Source organism: Aricia agestis, chromosome 11 (assembly GCF_905147365.1).
Source record: "Aricia agestis chromosome 11, ilAriAges1.1, whole genome shotgun sequence".
Taxonomy (NCBI): domain Eukaryota; kingdom Metazoa; phylum Arthropoda; class Insecta; order Lepidoptera; family Lycaenidae; genus Aricia; species Aricia agestis.
The window spans coordinates 15247943-15269209 of record NC_056416.1 but is presented as its reverse complement, the minus strand read 5'-3'; the positions used below and the strand labels follow the sequence as shown (position 1 = coordinate 15269209).

At 36.7% G+C, this 21267-nt stretch overlaps 2 long non-coding RNA genes across 2 annotated transcripts in view; one reads left to right on the top strand and one right to left on the bottom strand.

Annotated features, from left to right (window-relative positions):
• The window catches only part of LOC121731960, an 84462-nt gene that overhangs the window by 37935 nt on the left and 25260 nt on the right, over positions 1 to 21267 (top strand). The window contains exon 2 of the long non-coding RNA XR_006036308.1: positions 1853 to 1912. This is a non-coding gene — a long non-coding RNA (uncharacterized LOC121731960). The remainder of the gene's footprint in view (positions 1 to 1852; positions 1913 to 21267) is intronic.
• LOC121731959 lies at positions 18792 to 19683 on the bottom strand. Its single transcript, XR_006036307.1, has 3 exons — positions 19520 to 19683; positions 18961 to 19395; positions 18792 to 18820 (listed from the first exon to the last, which is right to left on the bottom strand). It is a non-coding gene; the product is annotated as an uncharacterized LOC121731959 (long non-coding RNA).

Below are 21267 nucleotides of genomic sequence, written 5' to 3'. Positions count from 1 at the left end.
GTACTGACGAAGGACTGACTGTTTTGCAGGCCCATGTAACGAAGTTCGCGGAGTCAAGTTGTTCTTAAAAATTTCTACATTTTAGGACACTTACGTACCACCACAGCCTTTGTTGACATGAAAAATTGAGATTAGTATTTATTAGATTAATTATTCAAAAGCAGTCTTCTTCATCCGAGATTTTCTCTGATCCATTGTGGTATTTAAATAGCATTTTAGACATTATTTTTGGGAATTATGTCACTATTTCATAATGTGAGTAAATCTTTATGTTTGTTGCCTACCTGCTTAATAGCAAAATGCCAAGAAAGTCTGGCTTTATTGCGGCTACTAGTCACCAAATCGCAAAACCATGAAAAATACGATAAATAAATAAAAAAATATATTTTTTTATTTATTTTTTTATTTATTTAGGTTTTTGTTGGCACATGTCATTATATACATACATATTTTTTTTTTTTGTTTAGTTAATTTATGTTATGCCATCAAAAAGTCAACAAAATGGTGTTGGTAATAATTTTTAATTTCAATGTTTTAAGTAAGTTTTCATTTCGGATGAAACTTTGATTTTCCGAATTATTTAAATCATAAGAAATGTTTAGTATTTTCATACGTACATTGTTTTTACGTTTTATTTGACAGAAGTCCATAAAACTATTCTCTTTCTTTAAATTGTGGTCGTTTTTGTTGGTAATTTCTACATGCGACATATTTTTAAATTAACAGTTATCACTTAACAATGACGTAAATGCCACTTCCGACAAGCAATCGTCGATTTTCTACAAGCAACAATGTCGGTTCTCGCACTTCCGACAAATCAGCATTACTCGTACCCCGTTAAAAAGGTCAGAAGTGACTTTTCTCATATTTAGGCATAAAATACGAGATACTCATAATATCATCAAACGTAAATAACTTTGTTTAGTATTACCCTGAAATTTCATGATCCTACTTGAAATAAGTAAAAAGTTATGCACAATTTAGACTTTAAATCGCTCTCCTGTAAAGTTGTCGTTTTTCACATCCGACATTGTTAATAGTCATGGGCGAATTATATCAAGCTGTTTTAAATACCGCTGGAGAAATATTCTTTACCCATATATTTGTCATTTACTAAATATAACACTCTAGCATCCCAATCCTTCAGAGACACTAAAACTTTCAGCATATACAAATTTAACATAAAATATTACAACCAAAATGTATCCTACAAGCTTTGAAACAAAATCCAGATGGTATCCTTGCTGCTTAAACATTTATTCCCAGTCCAAATATTGTGATCTAATTTAGTTTTTACTGCATCTGGAGTGCGTCGGGATTCGAGGGGGCAGCTAGGAGAGGGGGTTAGTTGGAGGGGGTTGGTAAAAAGGGGGTTAGAAAAGGGGTTTCCAGCTGCGTCGAGCCGCTGACTAGCTGACTACAACCTAATAACCTTTATCCATGTAAAACATGTTCCTAAAACTTTGGAAACAGAATTTACAAATTTAATTTGGCGAGTTCAAATAATTATAATTGGGTTATGAAGTTTTAATTCGATTAAACATTTAAATATATATTTGTGATCGTGGAAAATGGTTTGGGCTAATGGAGTCTCTGGTTTTGGTTACGATATTAACTTGTTATTTTAATTCAAACCTAAATTGTGTAGGCCTTGTACAGGTCTGTATATTATTATACCTTGCTTTAGAAACTTTATATGAGACTTTATGTTCTTTATAATAATTTTGGCAGCTAAACAATAATTAACATCTTAATAACTAAGTACACATTGGAAGATTGTGTCGCGTCAGCCTTTTTCGCCGTTGCAATGCCCAACCTAAGCATGCTAAGGTGTATTATTTATTTGTTTCAGGATTTGGTTTTCAATAATGCGGTAACCCAATGGACCCTAGCTTCAGTGGGAAGAAAGCCGGTAAGCTATTTTTTGTCTTCCCCCCTCAGTCGCCCTAGCCTCGCAGTCTCGTAGGGCCTCGGTAAATCAACACATACAATAGCAGTGCGACGTTGATGGATTGATGTATGAAACACGGCGCTACTAATGCCGATCTAAGATTTGTACGAAGATTTCCCCTTGACGTTTATGATAAAGAATGTTACAATTCATTTGAAAGCTTTTATTTATAGAATGTGTTTCGTATGTGATGTGTTTTGTGACGAGAATGATATCTCAATATCACGTCATGTAACTATTGTAGCATCCCCATGTTGGCCAGTGATGGACTACAAACAAGTAAAAATAATATATAATAAAACACAATATAGGATTACAAACGAGAGGATATTATACTCGTCAATGATTGCCTAATAATCGACGTCGACTGTACATGCTTTACATAGGTGCAAGATTAAAAGCTCCCACTCCGAAGTGAAAAAAAAATAATAATTTTATAATAATCATATACAATTTGCTTTCATTTATTTAGTTTACTTTAGAAAGTTCACAAAATCGGCCAAGTGCAAGTTGGGCTCGCGCATGAAGGGTTCCGTACCACAATAGAGCAAAAATAGGCTGAAAATTGTGTTTTTTGTATAGGATTTATTATCTTATTATATTTTAATATTATAAATTATTAAATTACAAATAAAACTAATTATTACGTGAATATTTAAAGTGCCTATGTATTGCCGTTATCGATATCAAGAAAAAAAAATGCAATAAAATCACGTTTGTTGTATGGGAGCCCCCCTTAAATATTAAATTTATTTTGTTTTTAGTATTTTTTATTATAGCGGTAACAGATATACACAATTCGTGAAAATTTCAGAAGTCTAGCTATAGTAGTTCTTGAGTTACAGTGTCTATCTGTGAGTCTGGAGACACACAGACAGACAGACGAACAGACGGACAGACATCGAAATTTTTGTAATTGGGTTCCGTTTTTATCCTTTGGGTACGGAACCCTAAAAACGATGAGAGATTATGCTGCGTGGGTGCATCTCAAAAAAGGGGAATAAACTTTATTATTATTAAATTATTATTAGTGTATGGTCCGTGTCTTCTATCTTTCGAAAATTACTTTTTAATCGTCTGTCCATGTAAAATACCAAACGTATAGCCTTAAGCATGGCATCTTGGCTTAAAAGCTTAGGTTACATGTTTTAAAATGTACGCAATTTCTATTTTAATTACACACTTCTAATCATAACGACTCCCCCGTTTTAATACCGCACTAAATTACGAATGCACAAGTAAGAGTAACGTAAACCGTCGACTTTATAAAGTTTTTTACTTGTGCTGTTAAAAAATATTTCTTTTTATACGAGCACCGCACTCAACACGGATCGGTTGTAAATTCTCAAACTTAAAAAAGTTGTAAACGGAAAAAATAATGTATGAATTTCTTTATAAATTACTTTCTTGAATATATACCCAATATATTACTATCGAACAAATCATCAGCCCAAGTAGACAAGTGGCAAGCGATTATCGTAAACGCTAACAAAATGTATGCGATTTGACATAAGTCATCGCTTCGCTAGCTAATTCTAATGTCAAATCCCATACATTTTGTGGCGTTGGCGTTGGCGTTTACGATAATCGCTTGCCGCTTGTCTAGGCCCTCAGATTTACGTCATTCGGAAGACTTACCGTACGTCAATACAGTCGTGATCATTCGGCTGGGTTTGACGCAACCAAATTAAGTTAGCCCGCCATGATCTGTCTATGAATCAATTTCTCAGATTTTAACCTTTACTAAATTGTCCAAAATAGTTTTGCGCTTAAAGCATGAAATTTTTGTCACACAAAAACAAACATACTTTAAGATGAACAAACATATAAACGAACATACTAACATATGAATAGTATGGTCTATGGATTGGTTTTGCGTCTTTGAAATGACTATATCTAGTAATTATGACTACTAGTAAAATATGACTATGAGTAGTATTTTTTCATTTTCATAAAATCAGGCTTCTATTTAGGCGGCTCAACTATAGGCTCAACGAATCAGACCGGACTGACCGCAGGCTAACCTAACCGGACTCGTGCACACTCACGAGGATTCACCAAACGAGTCCAGTCACGTCAGTCCGACCGGATTCGATCTGCCTACCCCTACGTATATGGGGACCTTTATTGAGAATTACACCTCACAAAAGTATTGGACAAAATTGGAAACCTCTGTTGCATGATATTGCAATCGTCAAACAGAGGTCATGTATAAAGGTCACATGCTTCAAAGGTCATTGCCTAAATCTGCCCACATCACGTATCACATGCCGGCTGCACCAGTTCGGCCGTCATGTATGAAGTTCGCAACTGTGTACAGTGGCCATAAGTTACAGAAAAATGGGATGTTGAATTTTAGTGCACTGATATTTTAAGCCGTACTTTTTGTGTGATCTAATCTTGAAAATCAGAGTCCCTATTATATTAGTGCAATATCGATGAAGGTATCCGTGTTTGTTCCATTCGGTTTCTTATTAAACTACAAAATGGTATTCATGGAATGTCAATATCAATAGCATTTCATGAGAATATCATTTTGCTATTCGATAGGAAACAGACTTGATAGAAGACAGAGCATAGCGACAATAATGTTGCTCAAAATAGTAAAATTACTGATTTAAGCAACACCATTGCGGCTTAAGAAGATTTTAATAGATAAAGGGTTACATAAAGGTTTCAAAGTCAAAGTCAAGTCAGTTCAAAACAAATGCTTTTCAAAACTACTTAACTACAATTTTAAGATTACCCGCAGATTCATACTAGATAACTACACACAACTTACTTCAGTTAAAACTTATTCTAGTTAACTATCATAGGGGCAAGACGTGATAGCAAGTGCCCTTCAAGCCGTGCCAAATTCTAACTCGAACGGGACTGTCTCTCGCAGTACGTGAAGTATGGTCCCATTGTGAACTTTTGCGGTATTGGCGAAGTGAGTACCGAGTTCTGAACGCTGCCAAGCCAATCTATACGTCTCTGGCACAGTGTAAATTATATATTATGGTAGATTAACTCCGTACTAGGTAGAATCGTGCGCACGCACCTTGTGTAAGCTTGATTTTAGATTTAGAGAATAAAACATTACGGTATTAGTCATATTGCTACGTGATAAGATGTGTAAAAACTCAACTTCATTTACTACATGCGATAGTCGATACACATTGAATTGACGGACATGCTGCCCTTTGTGTTAGGATGCCTATTTAAAATTTAAATGGCTCACTTTTATGAAATAAGGGGGCTTAAAAATAATATGTACCCGTCACCTCGTCACGTTGTAATGCGAACCGAATCAGTAGTGTCTATGAATGGCACGAATTCGATTTTAACAACACAGTTACGTTACTGTATACATTTATATTATGTCTCTAGTTTAGCCGTTGCATAATATTATTAGGTGCACGTACTATAAGTGACATCGCAGGATTCAAAATGCACTGCACGTAGACTCTATTGAATCCCATTATCATTATCCTGTCGCAGACCGGTTTAATTTGTTTTGTCATCAAAAATGTCTGGTCTAATTTTAGAGCTGGTTAATGAGGATCTCGTTGCTTTAGAAAAAAGGTAATAGATACCTACCTACTGAATAAAATCTAACCTTCAACGGCTAGTTACACGAGATAATCTTACCCTCAGGTCGGGGACTTACACCATCACCCACGCGTGGATCTGGACAACATGGCGTGATGCGCGCAAGACAGGACGAACATCTAAGAAATGATAGGATGCGGGTAGGGAATGAAATCCCGCAGGATAATTTCAATCCCGGTATTTGCGGGACTGAACCATCACAATCCCGCTGGATCCCGGTATTTGCGGGATCCCGCAGGGTGGACTTAAACTTTTAAAATAAATCGTTATAATGACTTTACTTGATAGCCCCCCTTTTATTCTTAGAAACATAAATAAAACAAATTTTGTCGGACAATTTTTTACAAGGGTTTATTTAATACCTTTAGATATATAAATACTAAATAACTAAACTTTTTTTGGAAATGGCTACGTAAAAAAATAATAAAAAAAAAACAACTAAAAAACCTTTTTTTAACAAACTTATAATATAAAAGTATGTTAAAAAAGTTAAGGTATTAATTGTGTCGTCTGTCAAACGGCTCCTGATATTCAACACAAGGTAGCCAGCAGCTGAAAAAAATCGCACAACTTCCGCGCTGGTTGGTACAATTGTCATTTAAACTGAATTATAGGTGAATCGAAGGTAAATTGTTTAGTGGGCTGTGGTCACACGTATGAATTACGCTATTTTGTAATCCCGCCAGTCCCGCGGGATCCCGCTAAATTTTAGACGGGGATTCACGGTATTTCGGGATCCCGGTATTGCATTCCCTAGATGCGGGCAACTTGCATGCGGACCAGATCCGAGCGCAGGCCATGACGTACATGACAGGAAAAACGCCCTTGCATTACATTAGCTTTTATAGACATAGTCTCATACATTAAATTAGTTTAGCAGTGCTAAGCGCATATCATCCATAATATCTGGTAACTGGTGTGTCTACAATAATAATAAACGTGGGAGCGATTCATCCCCAGATCGTGTCCGGTCACAGTTCTACACTCTTAAACGTATTATCCAGCTTTATAGGATTACCTCAATTAGTGTCTGTCACGGTACATTAGCATGTTCAGTTTTTAATTTGGGCCGCAGCCGATCAATCATTGGGCTGCGATGACGTCATCCATTATCAATTACCGGCTCCTCCAGGGCTGGCGCTGGCCTATCGCTCATCCGCTCCTGTTTATTTTGTCTGATGCGTGGAACTTTCGAGACTTTGTATTAGTTTGAAAGTCGATTTATGTTTCGACCCTACAGCGAATAAATTCAGAAGATATTATTGTGTCACACTCGTGAAGTTGTTTATACTTACACGCTATTTTAGTTGCTGATTTATTGTTGAATATCATGAAGAGTGAGCTGATTGTGAATAATAGAAGTCGCGTTTTTTTGGTGGGAAGAGATTTGGTAATTGAATTTATATACCTTCTTAAAAGACCGGCAACGCATCTGCAGCTCTTCTGATGTTGCGAGTGTCCATGGGCGACGGTAATTGCTTTTCATCACATGACCCGTTTGCTCGTTTTGGTATTTTATAAAAAAAAAATTGTTCGGATTGACAGCTTGAACATCATTTCACTGCACGGGTACATTACGTGCGTGCACACATGATAGAAGATGACACGTGCACATTTATACTTGTAGCCTACGAATAATAAAAACTAAGGAAACGTAACTCCCATACTATTACTGTTTTAAAGGTTCCTTTCGAACTGTTATGTAACGTCAGCCTGATACCGCTCAAGGTCACCTAAATATTGCAAATGTATTGAAAATGTGTACCTAAGGTACACATTTTTGACAAGTATTGTAGAACACGTTTTTTGCCGAGTTACTTTTCCTTAGTTTTCATTATTCTTAGCTTGTAGCAGTGCAATCAAATTGACATTGTTTAGATATTTATCAGATTGGCAAAGTTGAGATACCCTCGTCCCGTGACAGTCTCATTCAAATACCACAAGATCAAAATTGTTTTATTTCTGAATAAATGTTTTCAGAATGTCCTACATGGTGGTAGGCACCTGTTCAGGAACTAACCCGGCGAGAAGAACCGGCGTAAGAAACTCGCACGGAGCTCACTTTTTTCTATAGTAATATGATATATTATCAAGATCCTTGTAAACAAGTCAAAAATTACGTCAGTCAATTCAACTCGTATGTTAAATTACATTTAACAATGTTAAAATGTCACAGTGTTACCGGAAAGTTTTTATGAAACATCCATCTAGGTGCTTGACAATTAAACTGCATGACGCTCCAAAGTTTTATCCGACAGCGCTCACAACTTGTCATGTTTTAATTTAATTAGAATGCCATTATGATTTTACATTTCGTGTCGCTAAATACAGCTTTTAGTAGTAACAGAAATTGTTTGCTTTACAGAACCAGCTCGTAGATAGCGTCATAGATTTTGTTGATTAACATTTGTAAAAAGTTTATCTAAATTACTTGATTAAAATGAGATACATATAGATTAAAAATGTGACAGCGAAATTACTCGATTAAGGTTATTATTTTCATCTACCAATAATAAAAAATAAGGAAACGTAGCACTCATAAGCTTTGTCCACATTGCGCCTTTTTCTGTTCATCAAGGGCATACCTTATAGCGCAGTCAACAGCGAACGTGAGGCATGCCCGTGACGCGCGTTGAAATCGTAGCGCGCGCTATGACACTTTTCTTTCAACGCGGGTGGAAACGACGCGCGTCATGGGCATGCCAAATCTTCGCTGTGGACTGCGCTATAACGCATGCCCTTGTTGAACAAAAAAAGGCACAATGTGGACAAAGCTATACTTCAACCGTTTTGAATTTTGTTCCTTTTCGCACACTAGAAGATGACAATAGCTACGAAACACTAACACTCACGAAATAAAGCCGTTGACATTAATTGTCACTTTTATATTTACACAAAATTGTGTACCGAATACATGCATAAAGTATGCATGTATTCGGGTCACATTTTGTAGACTCGGGTTGGTACTACTAATATTGGTACTACTAATATATTCTGTGACTCGGGGACAAATTTTTTGACACATTCACTCTTCCTTAGTTTTTATTATTCGTAGATTTTCATGTAGGTATATTTTGGGGTAAATGTTGTCATAAGATGCAAAGTAGCTGACACTCAAAATGTCTATTTCGTTTAAAATAAAATCACAATTATTTTGCATATTGTGGCCTATTTGTAAATTATCGTTGCTAGACAGCAATATGCAAAATGATTATGATTTTATTTTATACGACAAAATAACATCATATGCAGTAGGATTGTATTGCTACTCGCGTTAAGACCCTAGTGCCCCATTCTATAAATAGAAAAAAGAAAAATTGTGTGTCAACCCTACATCCATCGCGATGGCTGCCCATTCGATCATACTAACTAGTGGATCCTTTGTGCTGAGCAATTTATTACCGCGCGGATCATTTTTAACCGAGACACTCACTTATCGTATATTTAACGCGGTGGGTATAAAATGAATAGCGGGATTAGGTTTGGATATAGAGCTCAAAATATTGGCTAAGTTATAGCTTGTAGCCAACCTGCAGAGTTGGCTACAAGGTTTATAATATGATAGTATAAGTAATCCGTATAGCTGTAAGCTGTATATAAGCTGTGGCGTTACCCACACTTCGTCTAACATTCTTGTATCGCGCTATCGAAGTTTTCTGCGTCGATATAAATACGACAGCTGAATTGTATCACCTGGGCTCCGGCCTGACCGAGCATAACACCTCGCTCGGTTAGAAGATCTTCCCTTTTCGGCCGCCACGCTGTTCCCACAAAGCTATATGATTACGTATTTTGCGAGAGGTAAGCAGGTAAGCAGATATTGCATTATGGTATCAAACAGTGTTCGCTTACCTGTCGCAAGATACGTTATCACTTAGTCGATTTGGCTACTTCACAAAATACAGCCTTATCAGAGGCTTCAGAGGCTATAAGCCAAGCCAAACAGCTACTTATGTTTGTGGAGGTTTGTAGAGTATGCCACACGTGTAAGCGTACCATCACGATAACTCATTATGTGGTATATAATTATTTTAAAAGCAACAGGCATGTTTCCTTTCCGCATTCGCATTAAGCCCCGACTAATGGGTTCCGATATATCGCGACCTATGTACCGGGACCGAAAAACCTCAAAGGTCAAGGGTTATTGTAACCGGTTGACGCTGGGCGGTTACGCCGATGGGTTAACTCGTAATGTACCTGTTGAAGTTACACAAGATTTCAGAGTTAACCTGTGTAGACTTTATTATGCTTAAAGGATAGAGTAAGGAATGTACGTGTAGTATGCTCATCTATACACCAGTCTATACGAATATTATAATAGGCATGATGACAATTTTTTTTTCTTATTGGTAATTGAAAGACCCTTAAAACATAGAAACATCGCTGAAGTAATGACTCTGATAGCTTGAAAATTTACCAAGATATGACAATTCAAACATCTTATAAAATAGACCTGCCCGAAACGCTTCATACAAAGTGCTACGAAAGTATGACGTCACTCTTTCGTAGTTTGTTCGCATCGGAAGAGAACTTTGTTCGATAGGTATATTAAATATTGCGTTTATGAAAGTGGTTTCATAATAAAAGTGGCTTTTAATTGCATAAGTTATCGAATGTCGAATGGTATACAAATATTAATAAATTTAATTGAAAAAAAATTCTACTTGAATATCCAACTTTGAAGGCGCATAGCAAAAAATATACAAATGCTATCAAGCTGAAATTTTGGGGACACTTATTTTTTAACGCGATTTCTTTATTTGATTAACAAAATTTGCTAATATTTGACCTTGTCATCATTTTTTTTATGAAATAAGGGGGCACACGAGCAAACGGGTCACCTGATGGAAAGCAACTTCCGTCGCCCATGGACACTCGCAGCATCAGAAGAGCTGCAGGTGCGTTGCCGGCCTTTTAAGAGGGAATAGTGTAATAGGGGCGGGTAGGGATGGGAAGGGAAGGGAAAAGGGGAGGATAGGGAAGGGAATTGGGCCTCCGGTAAACTTACTCACTCGGCAAAACACAGCACAAGCGCTGTTTCACGCCGGTTTTCTGTGAGAACGTGGTATTTCTCCGGTCGAGCCGGCCCATTCGTGCCAAAGCATGGCTCTCCCACGTATGAACAACGGAGTTGCGTGCGTCTTTTAGTAATGTAATAAATTCTAATTAAATGTATTTTTAAACTGGTGAATTACACATTTAAGATAGTTTCAAGATAGAGATCATAAAAACCGAGGTACATTTTTATTAATTAAAAACTAGCGACCCGCCCCGGCGTCGCAAGGGTATAAAATATATAGTCATTAAAAAAATGATTAAAATCGATAGCCTATGATCCTTCACGTGGTCTACTTCTTATCTGTGCCAAATAACATAAAAATTGCTCTAGTAGTTCGCGAGATAAGCCCTTTCAAATAATTTCCCCCGTTTTTTCTTTCCCGTTTAGTCTTAGCGTGATAAAATATAGCCTATAGCCTTCCTCAACGATTGGGCTATCTAACACTGAAATAATTTTTCAAATCGGACCAGTAGTTCCTGAGATTAGCGCGTTCAATTGAGCCCTTTCAAATAATTTTCCCCGTTTTTTCCCCATTTTCCTCTATTTCTTCGCTGCTATTAGTCATAGCGTGATAAAATATAGCCTATAGCCTTCCTCGATAAATGGGCTATCTAACACTGAAAGAATCATCAAAATCGGTTGCGTAGTTTTAAAGATTAAAGGGGACAAAGGGACATGAGGGAAAAAAAGTGACTTTGTTTTTAACCGACTTCCAAAAAACGAGGAGGTTATTAATTCGGCTTCGGATATTTTTTTAATTTTTGTATGTCCGACCACTACTCCGCCGTTTGTGAACTGATTTTCAAAATTTTTATTTTGTTATATTAGGTTTCACTCCAATTTGGTCCCATTTTCACAAAAGTGGTGATCTGATGATGGGATCCATGAGTAATCGAGGGAAATCCTCAAAATTTATATGGAAACATATGGTGATTTTGGTTTTATGAGAAGCATCCTAAGCATATGCTACCAAAACGCAAGATTTTGCACCAAGGTATACTATGGTTCCGAAGATACTAAGAGAACTCCGGATTCCTTATAGATACAAGTTTGAGGGTTTAGGCGTTGTTTTAAGAACTGAAAGCATATGCTACTATGCAAATTACATTCTTCATCATCATCATCATCATCACTACCATGTCAGGGTCACCAATGTCACAACTCACATGGTTGTATGTGGATACAATATACACACAACACCATAAAATATCATCAGTCATCACGTTATGTCCTTATTTATTTGGTATATTTCAAAGCGATTTTAATATAAAAAAATACAATTAATGTTGTTTCATAATGTTGTTTCAAAATACATAATATTTCAAGTACCACAAAATTGAACATAAGTAACAAATTCAACCTTTACTCCAGAGCGTAAGGCACACATTTGGGTTGGACTGAAGGAAACGGGGCACTATGGAAAAAATACTTAGAAAAATTTTTCGCAGCCCCCCGCCAAAACAAAAACAAACACAATCTAGAAAGTCCAAAAGTAGGTTAAGTAAGTCGGTGCCAGTTCCAAAAGTTTCAAATATTCTGTCAGAGAACTAAAGATTCAGCTATCTGGTACCGACTTCAAAATTATGAAGATTGAGTACAGAAATAGTTGAGGTTTAGCCGAATTCGGAAAAAGGCACTATTAGATAGGAAAAATTATTTAATACTTTTTAGTTCATATTATAAGGATGCTATTATTGTTTTTACCTTGGAAGTCGGTTTTAATTTTTTGTTAAAAATAATAATATAATATGTATAGATATAGATTTCCCTCAAACGGTAAAGTTCAAGCGTCGATTACAATTTACACCTACGGATCTGAAAAACACTTTTAATTTACCGCACCCACACTGCGTACTAGGAAATACAATTTTGATTACTTTGTAGCTTGTATTTCATCAGAACACTTTGTGTAAAATGATGCTGTTAAGTGCGCTTGTTTTTATTTGGGGCCACATTTTCTGTACAAAATGAGGTTCTTCATAAAATATAACTTGAAGCTTTATTTTACTACACAATAGATTTTTAACAGTCCATGCGAAGTGCTGGTTAGGTAGTAGGTAGAGGCAATTCACATTGCACAAATACATATTATCTTTATAAATGACACATACCCATGGGCGTACCCAGGTAGGCAGCGGCCCCCCCTTCTAGAAGATAAAATAAACGTCAATTTTCCTGGCAAGTGGAAATTAAAAACGTGTTACCTGCGCTGCGCAAAATGAAGTGCTGGAAACAAAATAAAGTCAATTTTCATGATTTTTTGTTTCAATATATCAGACCGACCATCTTCTCGAAACAGGTATGCTGCCCTCCCCTAGCTCCTGGGTACGCCCATGCTGACATACCTATAAAAGAACCTAAAAACTTTATTGCTTTCATCTGTTTCCTTCTTTTTCAATTCTGAAACAAAAGATCTATCTAAACTGAATCCCGTCACCAAAGATGCTGATAGCCACTTTCTATGATACACAGATTCCCCGAAATCTATTGACGACCAAAACGGTTTTGTTTTTATTTCATTATGTGCGTTTGAACAAAGTGTCATCGACGCTGACCCAGTGTTTGTAGATTTTTGGAAAGAATGGAAAAAAAACGGAACCCTTATAGATTCTTCATGTCTGTCTGTCTGTCTGTCCGTCCGTATGTTACAGCCACTTTTCTCCGAAACATAAAAATAAACCAAAAACCTTTTAATTTCATAAAAAATAAACTTTATTTTTGCTGCGGAACCCTTCATGGGCGAGTCCAACTTGCACTTGGCCGGTATTTTCATTTACATCCAAGAAATTTTCACGAATGATGAAAAAGCTGTTTTTAGGGTTTCGTAGCCAAATGGCAAAAAACGGAACCCTTATAGATTCGTCATGTCTGTCTGTCTGTCCGTCCGTATGTCATAGCCACTTTTCTCCGCAACTATATTTCTATCGAGCAGAATTTTTCAAATTGTGTACTGATATACCTTTGCGTATAGGAAATTTTCTCAATTTTAAAACGGTACTTATTTTATACTTAAATAATGACATTTCCTTTACTAAAACGTGTTTAAAAAAAACCATTTTACGTAGTTGCAACAACCACAGCGCCTTAAGTCTGAAGTTCGTAGTTTTAGTGCGCACCGCAAGTTAGCAGCAAAACATGTTTACTAGACGCGAACCTTTGTAACTCACGAGATTTTCGCTTTCTGCTCCAGTGCGTTTAAAAACTTACCCACTTGAAGGTTCCTATGAGCCCCTGGTACACGGTAGTGCTTCGAGAGGACTTAGCCTTAAAACGTCGCTGAAAGACAGAAGGAAGTATTGCGTGCAATTATACTTGAAAATTTAGTTCCATATTTTAGAGCGAATAGCTTTAAATACGAAAAAAATAAATTCCTTTTTAGTTTCCGTACCTAAAATCTGACTACGTAATAGCTTACGTTTTCAGGTTTTAGGTACTCCTAAAACAGGATTATATGATTACCGACGCGTTGCTGTCTGCCCATGTGTTCGCCGTCCGTCTGTCGGCCGCTTGATTTTTACTCGATATGAATAAATGGTACGACTTTTTAAAATTTTAAATCACTGTTAGTAGAGCACCTACGGATATTCAAAGACTCTAACAAGGTATAAACTATACATGGCATGGAATAATACATAATATTATGTAGTCCATGCATCAGCTAGCATGTACGGAGCTCGGACGGGCGTGATGCGCGGTAATTTATACCACAGCGAAGACAATGGACGCGGATTAGGGACGTGCACCGCCCGATAACACTTCACTAGGGCTGTCAATCAAATAAAATATGGCTAAGTATTGTGGAAAGCCGAAAATATGATGTTTTAAGACCTCCATACACGGGAAGACTGTAGTGACTAGTGAACGTAAGTATGCGACGACCGGTTAACATTGACCTAGGGATGTCACCACTAGAAAAAAAATATCGCTAGGTAGCCTGGAGAGCCCCAAATATGTTGTTTACGGGCCACCGTACCTATTAATAAAACTGACATAGGATTGTCGTTGTCAAAATAAAAGATCGCTAAGTAGCCTGAAAAGCCCAAAATAAGATATTTACGTTAAGGTTCCATATGCGGTTGGAACGGATCGGTCGGACTGACGTAGGCTGACATGACCGAACTCGTTTTGTGCACACCCGCGTATGTGCACGAGTGAGATCAGATCAGGGCCTAGACAAGTAGCAAGCGATTATCGTAAACGCCAACAAAATGTATAGGATTTGACATTAGTATTCGCTAGCGAAGCGATGACTTATGTCAAATCGCATACATTTTGTTGGCGTTTGCGATAATCGCTTTCCACTTGTCTACTAGGACAGCCAAGAATCCAGATCAGTCCGTCCAAAATCGGTCGACCTCTCCGTATATGACGGGCTTTATAGAATTTCAATGCTTTCATCATTCATTTAAGTAGGAAGTATTATATTATCTCTTTAATTCTGAGTATTTATAATAGGTAGACTATCCATTGCTCATAGATATGGTTAAATAATCCATATAAATTCAGTCAGTAGACTATAACTGTTGCTTGCCGTTCGATATTTCAGCAGAACAGCGGGGTACAAGTTAAAGCCGGCGCTATGAAAATTTTCCGCATTTTTTGCGGATTACGCCGAGCGGACGGCACAATGCTTTTCGGTTTTTTCAGCAAGACAAGCATTAATTTATAATCCTATTAAATGCATTTTCGTTTTTTACACAATATGCGCGGGTCGGGTTGTGTTAAGTGGTTTTAATATCGACAATTTTAACGACACGTTAACGTTTTTCGTTCCTGTAAATTATGTGTCAGTGTTTCAATTCAAGATTAAAAGTGAATAGCTGAATGTGTTGCTAAGCGCAAATCTGGAGAGCAGCTGAACAGATTTGTTAATGCCGGAGGAAAGTACTTGGGAAAAAAATGTGTGGAAATTATAAAATTTAAGAGACCAGTTACCACCTTATAGAATTATTTCTGATGTCGTAACTTTGAAGGGGACACCGTCTATGTGGCCCACTAGTTATAAATAAAACAGTGTCTTGGAGTTTATTCTTGGGTAAGCGTTATACATTCGATAGTCGATACTGACATTTTCAATTTAAGCACGAAGTTTTCGCGCCAAGCCGAGACAAGATGGCCGACTGACAGCATCACGTGCATAAGTGAAAATATTTATCGATGTGCTCGGAACACGTACGGTGGACGTGTACTGTGTAGTGCCATCACAACGCCGTTTTACAGTATTATTTACGATTCTTCGTACGGTTCTACACTCCTTCAATATCGTTAAATATTTAGAATAGAATTGTACTGAAACTATGTTCAAACCATAGACTTATTTATATACTGTCGTATAGGCCACCTGACAATTAGAAAATGCGTGACGATTTTCGATCTGTCAATGTGTGCGTGTGCTAGTGATGTATCTTTTACTATCGATAGTATAGTCCGCTCGAGTTATTATTCCTGAGTTTCTATGAGAAATAAATAATAAATAAGCAACGTTGACAGATTTTATATTTCAAATTAGTTATCATATATTTTATTTGGCAGAACAAAGGTGACGATTGAAAAGTAGATACACATTTTGGTTTGGGGTGATTTTTCAATCATCGGATATGTTATGACATTTCTTATAAGGGTAAATAATATAAACATTATAAAGTTACTTATTTATTACTCAGGTAAAAGCTCTCTGACAAATCAGCCCTTACATTAATAGAAATGCAAATATGATGTTGAAAGTAAACAACACACATTGTATATTTAATATTATTTATTCTTAAATGAAATACAAGCAGCTAGTGTTATTGTTAAATACCGATAGGCATATCGATAAATTTGATTCAAGCACTAGCGTATATGTACAAAATTTTGATGAAAAATTTTTCTTCAAAAATTGTGTAATTTAAGAACAATAGTACCTTTACTTACGCAAAATATGGAAGTAAAAGGGAGGATTATTTATCAATATTTTATTTGAAATAAAGAACTAAAGACAGAATATTAGCAAAAATAAACACGTCGTAGCAATTAGGACATGAAGATTAATTACCTGTGAAATGCATATTTTTCAGGATTATTCTTATGATTTACACTGCAATCACTCACAGAACAAGTTATTATTGTTATATATAATAGTATTTGTTGAAAATAACAAACGATTTAAATAATAAATTGCAAATACCGAAAGGGCATAAAAACGGGTGTCGAGTTGTGACGACGTGTCAAATAAAAGTGGTCACAGTTCACATTACACTACCTCTCTCTTTTCATCTTGTTATAATTCCATAGATCCATAGCCCGGAGATTCTTAGCACCCCTCGCAGTGCCGTTACCATGGCCGCTACCGTGGCCAGGAATAGTACCGCTACCGGGAACTAGGGGCCATCTTTTTCTGGTGCGTTTCATAAGAGGCATTTGCTCATAATTGCCACGCGGAGCACGCGGATTGGCAATCTGACAGGGGGCCAATGAATCAAACCATCAATGCTGCAGCCCATTGATGACCATGGATTTCTTCACTGACCCTATCGATGATGGTTTTACCGCCATCCTTCGGTTGACTAACTGCGCTTGATGTTAGATCTATCCCACACTAAGTATTGTGAGACAGAACTACCATCAGGCGGGCGGTGGGGTCGTCACATCCCTACGCCTAATCTCGCTTAGTTGCAGGCCCATGTTGGATGCGAGTAGCAGGAGATCGGTCATCTTGGCGTTCATTGAGAGAGGCCTATGTCCAGCAGTGGACGACTATAGGCTGATATGATAATTCCATAAAAGATTTTCTTCTCTCTCGCACTCTTTGTTGGTATAGACAAATGCATAGGCATTATAAGTTTATTTCAAACCGTTCAAATAGGTCGTCATAATTAAACGTTAAGTCGGAATATAACCATTTGTAAATGTAGATTTTTCATGTTCTGTGTAGGTATACAGTGCATACTGCGACTATATAGTGTCGCAAAAAGTAGTGCGAACAGAAAAACATACTAACTAAATATTTTGTTGAATTGATGTAGACGTTTTCACGTGTTGAATTTGTATGATTAGAAATTTAACTTATCCGTAAGTTAAAGGCTCCAAAGTAAGTTAAAGACGCCAAGACAATGTGAGAATTGATTTTATACGTCCGGAGTCCGGACCTAATACATTATATTATCCCCTTATCTGTCAGCTGTCACAATTTACATTTTTTCTACATGTCAAACCATTTCCCGGTATGCGTAACAGACCGGGTTTGACAGGACATGTTTTGAGATAGAATTTGATACTAATTAGATTTTTTCAGATTCTAATTGGAATAATGCTAATTCACTATTACAATTTTAAAGTATATTAAATATTCTTTATTTTAGTCGAACATTGTGTATGCATTAATTTATTAATGAATTAGAACGACCACTTTCAAAATACGGTACGTAGAAATCAAAATTTCGATCTCTAATAACTTTTATTTATAGAAGCAGAACATTCTCACTTACCATTTAGTTAACGGCTCAATACGTTTCATAACATAAACACTTCTGATCACACGTGCCACCATATCACTTTTTTAAACAACACTTGTTTATAATTAGTAGGTACGCCGTGGGCGGCCACTTGACACTTCTGAAGTGAGTGTCGTATTTTAACAAAAACATAAACGACGCATGACGTTATGGTCACAGATGTTTTGTTTTTATTAACTTGACTTTATCCGTTTAATTAATATGACTACAGATAACGAAAACATTACAAGCTTCATAGATTATAAATATTGACTACCAGATGAAAAAAGAAAACATTTTTCAAATTTGGCGCCAAAACTGGATATTCAAAAATACGTTGTTTTTAGTGAACCTATAATTACTACAAGAATTATAATACATTTTCTAAAATAAAGATAGATAAGAGTATCAAAACAAATTAACAGAATAATATAGTTCTAAGAAAAAACAAAAGATTTATGTTGTTAAAAGTAGTCAGCTAATGGTCATTTTTCCAAAAACATTTTCCCTTATTATTTACCAAAGCTGCGTGAGTAATTTACATCACTGGGTTGCTACATTAATTTACTTTATGATTGAAATCTGTTCTATGAGGTTAATCACTTAAAAGCACGTTAATTTGTTCGGGGACCGGGAGCCGGCCGCCGAACCATATCCCGGTATAGGTGACATGCGCTATAATACCGGGACCCGGTATTCGTGACAGACAATTATATGTCTTTCCTCTTAGTGTTTGATGAGAATCTTATATATAAAAATGGATTTTCAAATGTGTTAGTCGCGCTAAAACTCGAAAACGGCTGAACAGATTGGGCTGATTTTAGTCTTAAAATATTCGTAGAAGTCCAGGGAAGGTTTTAAAGTAACACGAAGTTCGCCGGGACAGCTAGTACTATATATTTTAGGAAAACCAACATGTTTAGCGTGAACATAAGTGGAATTGAAACTGCACCTACTCAGGCGGAGACCATAAGTAAATTATAAATGAGGTTTCTATTTCCTTCTAACACTGCAGTCTCACTTCGGACTCCGGACTTGGCGGATTAAATAAATTACTCGCTGCAAGACACTGAGCTGCATTAAAAAGAAACGTTTCACTGAATCGGTCATTAATCAACAGAAAAAGAAAATACAGAGGAGATTGTACTGAACCCTAATTAGCTTTACAAATCTGTTGTCGAACCTTCGGCGGTGAAAAATCTCCAGACGCTGCATGCGCTCGAAAATCGAATTCGTTCTCGCCCGCGTATATTTTACCTGCCGCCATTTTTCATCTTCTCCTTCTTCTCCACATCTTCAGCTTACAAATTTGCCTTACTCTACACATAGACAAACGGTATCTCTTAATCTTTTAATAATTTTGCGTCAAAATAATTGAAGAAAACTCATTTGTTCATATAATCAATCAGATACATTTCATTTTAATAAAGTCAATTCTTCTACCATAAAACCTTTTTCACATGTATGTTTACTTTAATTATTATTCATTGGTTTATGGCAGTTAGGTCCAATCGTTTCCCCGTCTCGTCCGTCTACTCTCCGAATACCAAATACTTACGGTCCCTCGGGTCCGCCAACTTCTAAATAGAAAAACTTGCGTCGTTAGCGCCGCCGTCAAATTGTACACAATTTCACTTTTTATTTATGGCGCCAATTACACATGTTTTATGGAGGCAATTACGTTTAAGGTCAGTGAACATTTGAACGTGACGAAGCATTGTGATTCTTTTTTAAATGAGCCATTCAAAATTGGAAGTGACTGCCCGCCGCGGCGAGTTTATCCAACCAAGTTGTATCTTTTTGAGCATTAAGTATAATAATAAGTACCTGGATGACCGAGCTTTGCTCGGTATAGCAAACACTCATTGACTTTGTGTTACTTAATAACGCCATCTACTGGTCGTTAAAACAATTAGTTGCCAACAAAATAGTATTATTATTCACCAATAGATGTCAGGAAGAGTCATATTTTTCAGTTAATCCATTATCGATAAAACACGAATAAAAAGACATTTTCTGAAAATGATTCCTAGCTAGATCGATTTATCGTCCCCGAAACCCCCTATATACTAAATTTCATGAAAATCGTTGGAGCCGATTCCGAGATTCCAATTATATATACATATATACAAGAATTGCTCGTTTAAAGATATAACTAGCTATTTGACCGAGCTTCGCTCGGTATTCGATAAAACACGAATAAAATGACATTTTCTAGAAATTATTCCTAGCTAGATCGATTTATCGCCCCCCAAACCCCCTATATACTAAATTTCATGAAAATCGTTGGAGCCGATTCCGAGATCCCAATACAAGAATTGCTCGTTTAAAGATATAAAATTAATCAATAATTGCTCAATCAATATTCTGCGCTAATTTTTATCGTCTCTACTCTCTATAGTCAAATGTTGTCTTTAAATCCATCCATCATCCAATAATGTTATTATCAGATTTTGTTGAGCCAGGCTTTTTGGTTAGGACAGTTAACTATAATAATAGAATAGTAATATCAATGGACGCTTCACACCACGTCAGTCTGGCCCCTTGCTAAGTGCCTGAAGGACTTGTGTTACAGGTACCAGACAACGCAAATACCTATATTTATTACTTTTATACTATACTTACATATATTTAAGATGTTTATTATAATTATCATTCAGAGCCGGGAATATTAAAAACTTTTTTGTTTTCAAAATGCGAAGGGATTCGTACCCGCGACCCCCGGCTTGAGCTGCCACACACTCAACCAATTGAGCCACAGAGGTCGTCACTGTCAACTGGCAAATAAATGGTTGTTACAGCTTTAACCTGCACAAGTCTGTCAATGAAATCGTTACTAGTTACGGGGTGTGGCCCGTGTGGCAGGGTCTATACTAAATAATAACAAGGTAATAACTGTCGATAAGTTTTAACGAGCTAGCCCTGTGACGGCCGGCGCCGGCTCCTGAACTTTGCCGCTTGCAGTTTCCACATTATGTACATTGTATGTACTGTCGGAGAAATTGATTCATAGGTAGATGGCGGATCTACGTAATTTGGTCAGATTGTAAGATTTGTAACTTACATTACTTACTTATTTAAATTATTTTGAAGAAGACCTAATAAAATAAGGGCGAAGCCAAACGAGCGTAATTTTGTGAGTCGTAATTTGTATGAAAAATATTCTGCCCGGCAGAAATTCTGCGGCTCAC